Below are 14,926 nucleotides of genomic sequence, written 5' to 3'. Positions count from 1 at the left end.
GCAGCAAGCTTCGAAATGCATTAGGGAAACAGAAGATTTCAGAAAAGAAAGCCAGTTTGAAAATAAAGAGTTCAGGTGAACTTACCATTGTGGAGTGGCGTCCTCATTGCAAGGGCAACCTTCAGGAATATATAATATTAATTACCTACTGGCGGTCGCTAGTAGGTAGTTATAGTTAGAACCTATTATCCATAGGAAATCCGTAACATTCTATTTGGAATAACTTTGGTGCCGGTTGATGAATCTTCGTGAAATTTTCAAAACTGGTGGCCCGCTCCGGTCCGCTCCTATCCTGAAAGTCTTGGGGTGATTTGTCAAGCGGGGGCTGAGAAAAAAGGGGGGTTCTAAAAAGTGTTTTCCTCATGCAATTTTCCATAGGAACCGTTAATCGCGGCTACAGCCTGAACTGCTGAAGGGAATTACACCAAATTTGGCAAAGAGGTAGACCTTGATTCAGACTTGTGCCTTTTGGTTAAATGGTGTAAATTCATTCACCAGTTGCTGAGAAAATCAAAAGTAAAATCATAGAGATATCTATGGCCGTGGTGGATCCGCGCATCCTGAGCTCACCGTGAGCGCACCCTTACGATCACGAGCTGCATGCTAATTGGCTGTCAACTGTTTGTCAACATTCCAAACCAGGAAGTGTTGGCAGCCATTTTGTGCCTCAGTAGAAGCGAGGCTCAAGAAATCAGTGGAACAAGTGTGCAAAACGTATAAAGGGGGCAGGGTAGAAATATCCTGCCGTTAAGACCTGCTTAAGGGTCCCACAAAGACCCCTAGGGCCCAAAAAATGTATTTTTTGTTGTTGGAAAAAAGGAAAGATGTGCGCATTGTGCACGGATCTGCAGTAAAAAAAAAAACATAAAAATGAAGCGTGGCCTCCCTCGCTTGTTTAAAAATGAGCCCTGGGGAGGCCAAATCCTGGGGTTTAAAATATGAACTTTGATGGGGATCCAGAGGGGCCTTTAGCCCGTGGACCGCCATGCCTCGGTGCTAGAAAGTAAACAGGTGGGGGGGGGGGCTCAAATGGTACTCTCACAGTAGTTGAGTTTAAGTTTATTGCTTGATTATTTAAAAACATTACAAAAACCCCCCTAGCAAAAAAATAAATAAAATACATGCAGCTAAGATTGTTATTATGTGAGCGAAAAAGAAGAAATTATACCCTACAGTTTTAAAATCCAGTTCCATAAGATAAATGAGTATTTACCCCCAATTAAGGGTGTGAGGAGGTATTTCACGAGAGTATATTTAGTCCATGACTACTTGCAATAGGTAACTATTGACAAGTTTCATATATTTGACTCCTCTGCAAGCCAGGATGCATCATGAACCCTCCAGCCAGCTTATCACTGCTTGTCTACTAGATCGAATGTTCAATTTGATGAAAATCGCCTTTAGGTACTGTCTCCTTTGGCTTAGCATGGCTGGACAAGCACATAACAAATGGATCAAGGTTTCTTTTTTGAATACACATAATCGACAAGCTTCTGTTTTAAAAGCTGGCATCCATGAGGGAGATAAGTCCTTGGAGTCGTGCACACCCATCCTGAACTTTAAAAAGCACATCTTTAAATAAGTACTGAAATGGGCAGACAAGTAGGCTTGTGGCTTTGATGTCCTATATGAGTTTATAACTGTCCATCCGTGCCGCCTCTTTGTAAGCGCCATTTTATCTTCCAATAAAGATTTCTTTTTGGTAGCGACGTTCACTGTTTTGTTAAAAGAAACTCTATCCATCGTATTGTCCCATGCTGGTTGAAGTTTCAAAATGGCCAGGGAGGTACTCACGAAGCTACCTCAAGAGTTTGGAATTTCTTGCTTCTTCTGTGACCTAACTTCGTCCCAGCAGAGTCTGTTCAATGTGCCCTCTTCGGATGATCGGAGAGTGTGGCAGAATTTAATAAAGTTGTGCATTCCCCTGTATTTTTGATTCTGGACCCCAAATTCCAGTCTTACCTGGGAAGGGGAGGCGCATTTTGGCAAATCAAAAACCAATTTGCAGATTTTTGACTGTAACTCGTTCTGTAAATTCGAGTCTTTGCCACACCAGGAAACCAGGCCATAGGACAAACTGGGCTGGACTTGGGCAGCTATTACTTTTAACAGGTTAGAGTGATTTGGGCAATCCAGTTTTCTCCACATCAATCTATAAGCATAGATCAGAGACTGAGTCTTTGCTCTAAGAGCCAGTTTGTGTTCTTTGTGGCTTATACCCTGCCCAATTGTTACCCCCAAATATTTGTATGAGCTTTTTTCTTGTACATGAGCCCCCTTGACCATCCATTTAAAGTTTAGTTTTCTACTGTCAAATAGGTGGACGACTTTTGTTTTATCTTTATTTATCTCCAGCTGTCTGTGTCCAAGTAGGCTGTCAGGTTATTTATTGATCTCTGTAACCCCACTGGGGTTTGCTCAGCAGGACTATGTCGTCTACGTATTGGAGGATTGCGAGTGTCTCATTGGCCAATTCCGGGGGGTGGCAATCTGGGGTTACAAATTATGTGGCAATATCTGATAAATACAGGTTAAAAAGGCTGGGGGCAAAAACGCAGCCTTGTTTCAGCCCGCCTTGAGTGTAGATACTTGCGGTGGTGCTCAGCCCGTTTCCCAGTTTGACTCTTGTCCAAGTATCAGAGTACAAGGTTATTATAGCAGAGAGGAGTGCGTTTGGAAGGCCCCATCTTTTGAGTTTGTTCCATAAATGACTCCGGCTCGCTCTATCAAACGCAGATTTGATATCCACGAAACAGGCAAAGAGGCAGACTTTCCTTCTTTGCGCCTGTTCCGTCAGGAGGGCTAAAGTTGCGAGGTTCGATTGAGTGCTCATGCCTTGCCTGAATCCCGTTTGGAATTTGGGAATGATGTTTTTTTCCTCCATCCAGGCTTGTACGGGGATCAATAGGCACGAGGCAGATAGTTTTGCCTCCACGTCAATCAAAGAGATTAGTCTGTAGTTCCCCGGCTTGCCATGATCTCCCTTTTTGTATATGGGATGGATGATAGTCCCCCTCCAGGAAACTGGGATGTTAGAAAACTTGTAAATCTCATTGAAGACTGGGGTAAGGATTTCTGACCACATCTCTGGATTGTTCCTGAAGATTGCATTTGATATTCCATTTGGCCCAGCCTCTCCCTCAGACTTTATTTTATTTAGAAGTCTGCTTAGGTCTTTCACGTTAGTCAGGGGGCTTTGTTCATTGAAAAACGAGTTCAGATGGAGTGAAATGTCTTTTGGTGTAGCGTAACTAGATCCGTCTTGAACATCCATTTGGTCATGGTGTGGCCCCTGATGTAATTGTTCTGGACTGCTCGTGGGATTGTTAAACAGGGTACGTGATCTATCCAAATTTATGCGCCGATTTCTGTCTCTTGCTGGAGTGTTAGACCAGCTGTTAATGAGTTAATGATCCCCCAGAAATCGCTGCTAGTGGGTTTTTTGCTGGCTATTAATAGTTGTTGCCAGATTGATTCTTTATACGCTGATTTTGCTTTTCCCAAGTTCTTTCTGTAAGCACTCCTTAGTGTTTGCTATTTTGTTTTTTCTTGCTTTAGGCCCTTTTCTCCCTCACGGGATAGGCGTCGCACTTCTCTTGCGATCTCTCTTTTGCGCATTTTGAGATCACGATTGAACCAAGGATCCCCTCTGAGTGTTTTTATTGACCTATGTGGATTGGAAGCGGGGAAGGTTTGAGGCAAGTGTTCGGCCAATTGCTCCCAATGGTTTACGTGCGCCTGTTCTTGTACTGGGCCTTGGGTCTCATTATAGGCTTTTACTTTCTCCTCCATAAATTGTGGGGCCACTCCTCGCCATTTTACTTTGCGCAAATTATAAGTTTCTGGCTGCTGCATGATGGTGTTGCGCTTTTGAGCAATTTTTGTGCTGTTCTTCAGGTTCAAAGTCAGCGGCAGGTGGTCCCTTTCTGCTCGTGGAATTATTCTGAAACTGATTATCTCTGAGAACAGATTATTGCTAGTTATTATAAAGACTATTGTAGAGGCGGCTTTTCCGCTCAAGTATGTTGCCGCAGGGGGCGAATCCCACTGGGGTTTGCCATTCATGATTATCAGGTCAAGTGCTGCTAATTTGCATACAAAGTCGGACGCACCCTGTGGAGCTTTACTGTTTCTTCCCCATTTGGACGCTAAAAGATTGGTGTTAAAGTCACCAGCGATCACCATTTGGGAATTTGTGTGGCTTTTCTGCAATGCATTTAATAATTTTATTAGAGTTACGTATTTTCTATTCTGCTTCTTTCTCTCCGGATGGATGTAAACATTTACTAGAAGGAGTTGTGTACTTTGTTCCTTACCGGTTACCTTGATCACTTGCATCCAGTTTACCGCTGTGTCTATTTCTTCTGTTTCCCAATTTAACTTTTGAGTTATAAAAATTGATAAGCCCCATCTCGGATGCCCATAGTTAGAATGTCTTTCTGCCAGGCAATGATGTTCAATGAAACCAGGTATTGAGGTTGCCCCCATGTTCCATGTTTCCTGGAGCAAAATTATTTGTTGTTGCGTTAAAAAGGTTGCGGTATCTTGATCTTGGCCCATGTCCCTGAAACCATACACATTCCATGAACAAAGTGAGATGTTAATTAATTAGTTGTCTTCCCTTGCTATTTCTGGTATTTTTGGTCCTTGGTTAGGAGTGCTTATCATTCAGCGTTTTTGAGAACCAGGCCCAATCATTGATTTCCTGTAGGCCTCCCCCGAGAGTGCCCAGACCTTCGCTTTTGCAGTGCATATTCTTTTGCAGCGGCAGTGTTGGTGAGTTGGAACGTGCTCCATGTAAGCATGTGGGCTGGAGTTTACCTGGGGTTTTCCCTTCGTTTAGTTTGTTGAGGAAGGGATATGGATACCTTGGACGTTGCAATACCTTAAGCCTGATGTCCGATGCCTCGAATCTTCCGCTCATTGCTGCAATGTTGTCCACCAGGGCCTTGGACGACCAAGTTGTCAGTGACTCCTCTACCCTCCTTCCGGGGGTTTCCTTGAATTCCACCGAAATTAGGTCACTCGAACGGATTCCTTTTAGCTCGGGGATTTCGTGGAAGAGTCTCAAAAGGTTCCCCCTGTTGAGCATATCCTGGGTCCCTTTTGATGAGTATTCCGGAATAAAAGACAGCTTCAATTCACACTCGTCAAATTCGACTTGCTTTTCGCGTGGCAATGGTGCACATTCGTTCCTTCCCCCTATTCCTATGAGGTTTAGCAGCAGTTCTTGCCTGCTCCCTTGTTCATACTCTGGCGGGAATTGGAATTGTGTCTCTTGATTGGCGCATAGTGGGCCTGATTTTTTTCCGGCCGACATCCTTATTTGTTGATCCGCTTGGTCCTGGACCCGAAAGCTTACAGTGGCGGTCCTTTCCCCTTATTGTTACAGCAATTGATTTCGGGGGAATTTGAGAGATGGTTGTCATTGTGACCTCCGACCTGTTATCTGAGTGCTGCTTTTGCTCTGCATAGTTGGGCCCTTGATGTGTCTCTGCTTGTTGGAGTGCATTTTGTTGACTACTTTGTACTTTGCCACCCCTTGGATAGCTACTTCCCAGTGATTGCTGATTTTTTATGACTAATGGTTCAGCCTGTACATTGTTGTATAGTATTAGCATCTTTGGTTGTTGCCCAGGCAAGGTTATTTTCCCAGTCACTTTATCTTCAAAGGTTGGGCTTCTGGCTCCATGTTTGTTTTCGGGAGCAGTCTGAGGATTTACCACACGACTTAGTCCTTGACTGTTTGTATAGGAGGTCTGTGAACAGTGAGCTTGGTTTCTTACAGCTCTTGCTGCCTCGGGTGAGGATAGTGGCGTTCCTTTCATTTTCGTCGTTAATTTTGGTGCAAAGAGAGGAAATAATTTGACCGGGGCAAGGCTTGGTTGTTTGTTATATTTTAGCCTGGCCTACCTTGCGCGCTTTGTTTCCCATTTTGTAATTTTACCTCCCGCCCTTGTTGTTGTCTGTAATGCTTCTGTTTTGTCTTCGTATTGACTTTGATTTGTCTCTGGCTCTGATTTTAATTGTGCCTCATTGGTATGATTTAGTTCCCTGTTATTTGGCTTTGGGGAGATGCACGATTTGCTCTTGCGCAATCGATTTTTGGGAGATTCCTTGGATGTAAGTATTAAAGGACTGTTTCGCTGCCCCTAGAACATCTTTTAGGAGTTCTGGTAGTGTTGCCAGTTTCTCAATTATAGGGCTGCAACGGTATGATGCTGGTTGATTATTTAAAGATACAGTTCCCTGGCCTTTTATGATTCAGATACTGTTGAAGAGGGTCTGCTTCTTAAGGTACTTTGCCATGCCCTACACAGACCCCTGGGCTCAAATGAGAGCAAATGGGGTAATAACAGCTCCCTTTCCCATTGAACGTGGTACACACTAGGGCTGCCCACTCTCATCACTCTTATTTGCACTAATGATTTAAACCCTTGCAGAGTGACTATGATGAAATGCACAATTTATGGGCTTCCAATAGAGCAGTGGAGATGGGGACAGAGCGTTGCTTATGCAGATGACCTGCTCCTCTATGTCCAGTAATCTATAAGGTCCATCCTATGTATGACTGAAATGCCAGGGATCTATGGAGATGCCCCTGAGTAAGCTAGAAAAAGTCTATCAGCCAGATGCATCAAACCAAAAAGTGCTCGCAAAAATAGCGAATAGCTAATTGCGAGCGCTTATTAGCATTTTCCAATGCATCAACCAAAAAGAACAATCCCGCAAAATACCGAATCGCTAAAGTAGGGAAAAGCAAAATTGCAATTCCATATTTGCGAGAAATTAAAAATGCGATAGCAAATAAGGAATCGCAAAAAATGAATCGCAATACAATGCATGAAAAATCGCAAATAGTGATTTCTTCAAAAATCGCTATTTAGCAAGTGCAGATTAAGGGGAATCACAATCAGGTGTTAAAAAAAAAGCCTACTCACCTGCAAATCATCTGAAGCCTATTTAAACTGACCCATGAGGCCATAGTGGCCTTTCACAATGGCAGCACTCTACGTGTTTGCGAGGAGGAGGAGAATACTTGCAGCAGGCCAGCCCAGAAGGAGAATCCAGGAGAGAATCTTCCGCCTGCGCATCACTTTGTTGGGACAAACTGTTGAGCAAATATATGATAAGTACAAGCTGAATGCTGCAATGATTCACTACATAATAGATGAATTGGACCCACTATTGCAGCGCCAGACACTTAGGACCCAGGCCATCCCAACTCATGTCCAGGTGCTATATTGCCTGCACCTGCTTGCGTCAGGTAGTTTCCAGGATGTAGTGGCAGAAGCTGGAGGGGTATCACAGAGCTACCTTTCGCGGTTCTTGAAGTCCTTCCTGGCCGCCATGATGGCTTTGATCCACAACCACATCACCTTCCCCACAACCCAACAGGAATTGACCCAAACGAATACTGGACTTCGACCAAGTTGCCCAGTTTCCATAGATGATCGGATGCATAGATTGCACCCACGTAGCCATATGTCCCCCAGCAGTAAATGAGTATATCTTCCATAACCGGAAAGCATATCACTCAATAAATGTGCAAGCAGTGTGTAATGCTAAAACATCATTACCGACCTCGTAGCACAATACCCTGGGAGCACCCACGATTCCTACATCTTTTGCCATAGTGGCATGCGCACACGTCTGCTCAGGGGCGAATTTGGCGAAGGACACCTGCTAGGTAAATTTAATATAATACTCATCACTGAAGTATGAAATTGCAATGCATACCTGACACTTACACTTTGCTTGAAACCCTGTAGGTGACAGTGCATACGAGGTGAGGGATTTCATCATGACTCCATACTTAAACCCAGCCAGCCCACAACAACAGAGGTACAACGCAGCCCACATCAGGACACGTAATGTCATCGAACGAACATGTGGATTGCTCAAGAGTCGCTTCCGCATCCTGCATAAAACTGGAGGAGCAATGCTGTACCAGCCGGAAACATGCTGTAGGATATTGGCGGCATGTGCAATGTTGCACAATATAGCAACAAGGAGAGGTATCCCCTTAGAGGAATCCGACACTGAGGACAACCAGCCTCCAGCACACCGACGCCGGGCCCATTTGGCCAGTTCAGCGGAGGGGCAAAGAAAATGTACAGACATCACCCAGCATTATTTCTAAGGTATGTAACAATGAGACACAACACTTAATTGCAGGAAATGAAAAGTATTTATTAGCACGTGAAGCGGTAGGGGTGTTATTTAAACATAGCTGGTGGCCATTAGCACATTAACTGCATGCACTAAAGGACAAATGAGACACACAAAGGACTTGAAATTCAGTCACAAAGAATGTTTTGGACATGGTTACGTCACCATGATGAATTCCACCATTCGGATTATGTTTAGCGTTTCCTCCCTCTCACACCCAAACGTCTATCACCTGCATCTGCATCTACATTCCCGGATGCAGCGGGAGGTGTTGGTCTACGGGTACTGCACCTCCTGCCAGTGGTGACTTGCGCAGAGATGCTGCTTAGGCTGGATGCCTCACTACCCTCTTCCCCTGTAACATTGCCGTGCCCACCAGTTCTAGACTGCATCAGTTCAACAGCAGTGGTCATTTGGCTGAGTGCTTTGGACACATCCCCACAACAACGGCCCATATCAATCTGCATTTCCACTGACCGACGTGACAGCAGTGCAATGCTGTTGCAAATCTTGTTGTTAGACCTGGTATAGCCAGCCATGCAGGTCACAAACTGGTGATGCCTCCTCCTCTGTGTGTTGTGTCCCTCCTGCATCACACAAGCCACCTCCTGCAGTGTGTTGTTTGATTGTCTGTTGCTTCCGCAAGTGCTGTAGTTAGTTCTCTCACACTCTCGGCCATGACTGATATGTTTTTGTTCATTTTTGTGATCTGCAGGTTGATGGCTCCCATATGCTTCACTTGCAGGCGCTGCACCCGCAACATCTGTGACTCCACGCCACCCCACACATTGGGAGTTCCTGCCTCCTGTGCCCCGATAAGGGTCCTTGGCCTGCATCTTATTCCCATCCGGACATGTGCCTGAGGTGTAGTTGTGTGGCTCACACTTGGACGGCTTGTCTCAGGAGCAGTTTCAGGTCCCTGTTCTGTCTCCATTGGCTGCAGTGGTGTAACTGTGGCCCTGCGTTTTGCCGGTGCCTTGGTTTTGGGTGGTGGTGTCACAGGTTTCGACCCGGCAGCCTCTTCAATGACCTGTGTGCTGTCTCCACATTCACTGTCCTCAGTGTCTACTCCTGATGCATCTGTGATGTGAAACAGTGCAATATTATTTTGTGTTGGTGCTAATGTTGTGCAACATTACATTTCTTTACATTTAAGCTCTCACTGTCTCTCATCACTGACTGTGCTGCATTTTGATAGCATTTAGGCTTACGATGTTGTATTGTGACTGGCAATTTGGTTCTACAGCCTACAGGTACCATAATGCATTTGGGTCCCTATGTAAAATGTGGAGTGGACTATTTTTACTGTGATTTTGCTGGTTATTTACAGATTGGGCACGATTAGTATGTACATTGATATGTTGATTATCATGCATCTTACCTTGTGTGCTACTGGCCGCCCCAGATGTATCCAGTTGTGTTACTCCACCACTGCTTCAGGCTGGATATGGCCCTCAACCAGGTCCTCAAGGGCTGTGTTGTCTGGGACTGTTGAGCTTCCTCCTCCGGTCACCTTCACCTCCTTCAGCCTTTGCGCTATCCGCTCCTTGGTACGGCTACGCAGGTCTTATCATCGTTTCTTTAAATCATCTATGCTGCGGTGTGTCGCCCCCACAGCATTCACTTTGTTTTTGATACTGTTCCAGATCCTTCTTTTTTCTGCTTCAGGTACTTTAAGTGGGAGCTTCCCAAAACACTTGTCATGGCTGTTTGTCACCTCCTCAATGAGGTTCTCCAGTTCCCTCTCACTGAACTTTAGTTTTCTCTTCCTGGCCACTGCACCCTCTTCTGTTGCTGTTTGGGACATTTTGGCTGTCTCCACCTGTCAACAGACAACAGTTTGTGTTTTCTGCTCTCTCTCCCAGCACTCTGCTTCTGCCTATCAGTTCCTCTGTGCACAGGTGGCAGCATGGGCTGATTAACTTCCTAGTTGTGAGGTCATCAGCCTGCTCCCAATGCGACTCTGTAGTTTTCCCGATCTTGCAATTTGCGATATCGCAGTTTGCGAGATCGCAAATAGCGAGTTCGCAAATAGCGGGATCGCAAAAAGCGAGAATAGAGGTTTTACACGATAGCGATTCTTTGACTTGGAGTCGCTAATGTATTTAGCGATTTTTAGCGATTCTTTATTTTCTCGCTATCCTCATCATGCATAGCTAATAGCGAGTCCTTATTTGCGATTCCTTAATAATCGCAAATAAGGATTCTCTATTTCTTTGTTTGATGCATCTGGTCCTATATACCTGACAGCGAAGGGAAAACTCAATCACACAAACGGTAATGGGAGGAATGCTTTCAAATAGTCTAACCAATAGCATTCACTCAGAGTGGCATTCCAACCCATCATTTTCGCCCACTGTGCCTTTCTAGACAAGGGCCTGCCTTGGGCAAATCAGTACCGACCCTGATCATGATGGGATGAGTCCAACATGAACTGCAAGGCAGGGACCTCATCCAAAGGGAACACAAGCAAATCCAGACCACTTTCAGCCTTGTTGGGTAGCTTGTCTTCTGGTTTAGAGAGGACCTGGCTGGGCAGTTTAGGCTGGACTGTTCCTATTGGAGCAGAACTAAGACTGATTTCCATATGAATGGTTCTAATCTGAAGTGGCATGGTGGGCAAAAGATTGATTGGAATATTAGCCCTAGTAATTGCCAGTGGTTAGAATTATTGCAAGCATTCTTAAGTGTTAAAAGGCCAACAGAACTAGAATGGACCAATCTGTGCATCACAGATGACCAGCTTAGGTACTTGTTTATGATGGTAGCAAAAGACGAGAGGAGATATTAGGAACTGAACATCACCTTGTTTCTTCATCAGAGGAAACAAGAACTTGCAGGATGGGCAACTTTGCCATTATCCGTTATGGGGAGTGGAGCCCTACCTAAGATGGTCACATTACCCCCTTTTGTAAATATTATTCAAAACTACCCATGTCTGCTTACAACAAGGTTCTTCCAGCACTTGCAGTCAATACTCTGTTTTTTGCCATGGGAGGGCAACACAACAAAGGTCTTGTTTGAAAAATGTGTGCAATCCACTTAAGAATTTGGGTTAGGAATATCCAGCAAAATTACTGGGCTTCTCAACAGATCTTAATCAATGATTGGCTTTTTTACAACTGTCCTGACTCAGAGGTCAGGCTGGAACTAGATCTCCTGGAGCCACTGACCTGTTCACCCTGTTTTGCGGAACACCCATCCTCCAAGCTCTATTGTCCATCACAAGAACACCCTTATTGTTCTCAAATTGAACCTTGATGCACATCAAGTGGCAGTGGTAGTTAACTAATGAAACCTCACTATGTTGAGGAATACAGATTCCCCAGGTAACCGGTCCAAAGGGATTCCGCTCTTGGATGTTATTGGAATCTCATAGTTAGGAGATGTGCTTATTACACCATCAATCTTGGTCATCAAGGGTCAATAAGGGAGAAAATCTATTAGGGGATTATTGGAACTGGCCCTTTTTGCAGGGTTATCCCCAAACGTGTTACCTTCCTGGAGTGGAGAAGTGTGGCTCACTGGTTAGAGCGGCAGACTCTGAAGCAGAGATCAGGCCCGGGACCAGGGTTCAAGTCCTGACGCGGCAGAGTCTTGGGCTCAATGTCCTCGGACTCGATAATTTTCGCCTCGGCGCCTACTCTAATCATGGGTCCCACGCTGCAACTCTGGGCAATAGCTTGCTTAATCTCCACAATGGCCCCTACAACACTGGAATGCCTGGCTTCACCTTGGGGGTGCCCAGGAGGGGCATCTCACAGGGAGAGTCAGGAAGGGTTCCACAGCGTTATACAGCGCCGGGACGCCCCGTTGGGGCAGCTGTGCGCTTTACAAAATACACTACATTTACATTTACATTTCCTCCTGTATTTTTTTCTGACATGGTTTTTTTGGTTTTATGACTCTGGGATGATCAGTGCTAAAGTGCATGTGCTCTACGCACTCTATGCCAGCGTCACCCAGAAACAGCGTAAGAAACTACAGAACATCCAAAATGCCGCAGCCAGACTGGTCCTCGACATCCCCAGTCACATCATGCAACACCTCTGACAACTTCACTGGCTCCCAGTCAACAAGTGAATCACCTACAAGTTCCTCACACATGCCGTCAAAGCTCTCTACAATGAAGGACCAGCATACTGAACCACCCCCTCGCATTCCACGTGCCCTCCAGACATTTCCGTTCCGCCCAGCTCGCCCTTGCCTCCGTCCCCAGGATCCACAAGCAAGAACCGGAGGAACATCCTCCTCCTACCTCACCGCCAAGACCTGGATCATCCTGCCCTTCCACCTCAGGCAAACCACATTGTTGACCCAATTCAAGAAGGACCTCAAGACCTGGCTTTTTGAATGACCCTACCCACATAGCCGGCCATTTGCTGGACCCAATAATCTCCAACATTAAAGAGCTAAAATGTCTCGCCACCACGCCCATATGCTGGTCTGATCACCACCTTATAAAATTCAGCATTATTCTCCCCCCCAACCCCAATTTGCAATACGACTTCCATGACACATCCAGAAAAAACTGGAAACTAGTTGACCTAGAAATGCTCAACTCGGCACTACAAGCCAACCCTCCGAATAACAGCCTAAACATGGACAGCCTAGCGGCCACCGCACGAAAGTGGCTCAGCGATGCCGCCAATCAATGCTTGCCCTCTTCTCGCATTAAAGGAAGCAGACACCGCCACCCGGCTCCATGGTTCAATGACATCCTAAAAACTGTAAAATCTAACTGCAAAGCGCTTGAGCGCAAATGGCGAAAACACTACGCCCCTGAAGCTAAAAAAAGCTATCAGGCAGCTAGGAATCTCTACCACACGGCCTGCGCAAAAGCACAAGCTGCATTCGTCTCAAAAACTATCATGGAAGCCACTAATATGCCAAAAACCCTATTCAATAAAGTCAAAGAATTGGCTGGCGCTCATACTATAGCCGCAGCACCCCAACTAACCACTCAACAGTGCCAGGCGTTAGCATGTTTTTTCACGGAAAAAATTGAAAAAATCATCCTAGACATTAATGCGAACGATAAAGAACCTCCCCCTCCCTCTGACTCAGAATTAACTCCCCCTTCCTCTGACTCAGAATTAACTCCCTCCTGTGCCAATGTACTGGAATCCTGGCCTGCCTTCACAGTAGACAAACTGAAAGTGATTCTTAAAACCATCAAATCCGGCTCCCCCAGGGACCCTATTCCAATTAAAATCATCAAGCAACTTGACGACAGCTCCTTGGAGATTATCGCTAATCTGCTGAACTCCTCTCTTAACCTTGCCACTGTCCCAGCCATATGGAAACATGCCATGGTTACGCCTCTCCTGAAAAAACCTACAGCAAACCCAGAAATCCTTGCCAACTACAGACCCATATCCCTACTCCCTGCCTTTTCCAAATGTCTGGAGAGGCACGTGCACTCAGTGCTATCCAATTTTGCAGAAGTAAATTCATTGCTGCACCCCTCACAGTCGGGTTTCAGGGCTGGTTTCTCTACAGAAACCGCCCTGCTTGGTGTCACTGAGCACATTCGTAAGCTCCTTGACCAAGGTCAGACGGTCGCGCTTGTGCTATTAGATCTAAGCACGGCCTTCGACACCATCTCCCACGAAACTCTCATCAAAGAACTGCACAAAAATGGTGTACGCGGAAAGGCCCTTGAATGGATCCAGTCTTTCCTGGCGGAACGAACCTTTCAAATTACTTCCTCACGAGCCTCTTCGGATACCCTGCCGGCACCCCATGGAGTGCCGCAGGGATCTATTCTAAGTCCTTTATTCTTTAATTTATATCTTAGACCCCTGGCCGACCTTGTGGAACAATCTGGTCTCACCCTTATGACCTACACCGACAATTCCCAAATCGTTTTTTCCCTGTCCGAATCCTGTCCAAATTCCCCTTCTCTACTTAAAGTAGGACTCCAAAACATACTAAACTGGATGACGAGAAACCAATTAAAACTCAATGGTGACAAGACAGAGATCTTGGTCCTGGGAAAACATCGAGACTTGTGGAATCCCTTACACTGGCCTGATCCGATGGGCGCTCTTCCTACCCCGGTGACCCATGTTCGGAATCTGGGCTTTATTCTGGACAATTCCCTGTCCATGAACCAACAGGCCAGTAAAGTTACGGGTCTATGCCTCACCATAGTCAAATGGTTGAGGAAAATCCTCTGGATGCTGCCTCTTTCCACACAAAAGACCGTAGTCAATGCCCTTATAACATCGCGGATTGACTACGGCAACATTCTGTATCTGGGAGCTAACAAATCAGTAGTCGGCCGACTACAATTGGTCCAGAACGCAGCAGTACGTCTACTGTGTAAAATTCCTAAAAACTCCGGAGTCTCGAGTCACCGCCGGGAACTCCACTGGCTCAGAGTCGAAAACAGAATCCGCTTCAAAGCCCTGAACTATATGTTCAGAATTAAAGCGGGCACGGCTCCTAAATACCTCCTAGCTCTAGCCCACCCCTACACCCCCAAGCGCAACCTGCGGTCACAATCGGCGGCCAATTTCTGTGTGCCGAGATTCAAATTGGCAAGAGTAGGTGGCAGATCTTTCGCCCACCTGGGACCATCCCTTTGGAACACACTTCCTCCATTCATCCGCAAGGAAGAAAATTATGCCAGGTTCAGAAGGCATGTTAAGACCTGGCTATTTGAACAATAATCTCAATAGCCATTTCCCTTCTTCTGTCTTTCAAACTAGCTGAGTCTAGGCGCCGGGAAACCCTTTTTGGGTTGCTG

Source organism: Lissotriton vulgaris, chromosome 9 (assembly GCF_964263255.1).
Source record: "Lissotriton vulgaris chromosome 9, aLisVul1.2, whole genome shotgun sequence".
In the NCBI taxonomy this organism is placed as follows: Eukaryota; Metazoa; Chordata; class Amphibia; order Caudata; family Salamandridae; genus Lissotriton; species Lissotriton vulgaris.
This window is presented reverse-complemented; position numbering follows the sequence as displayed.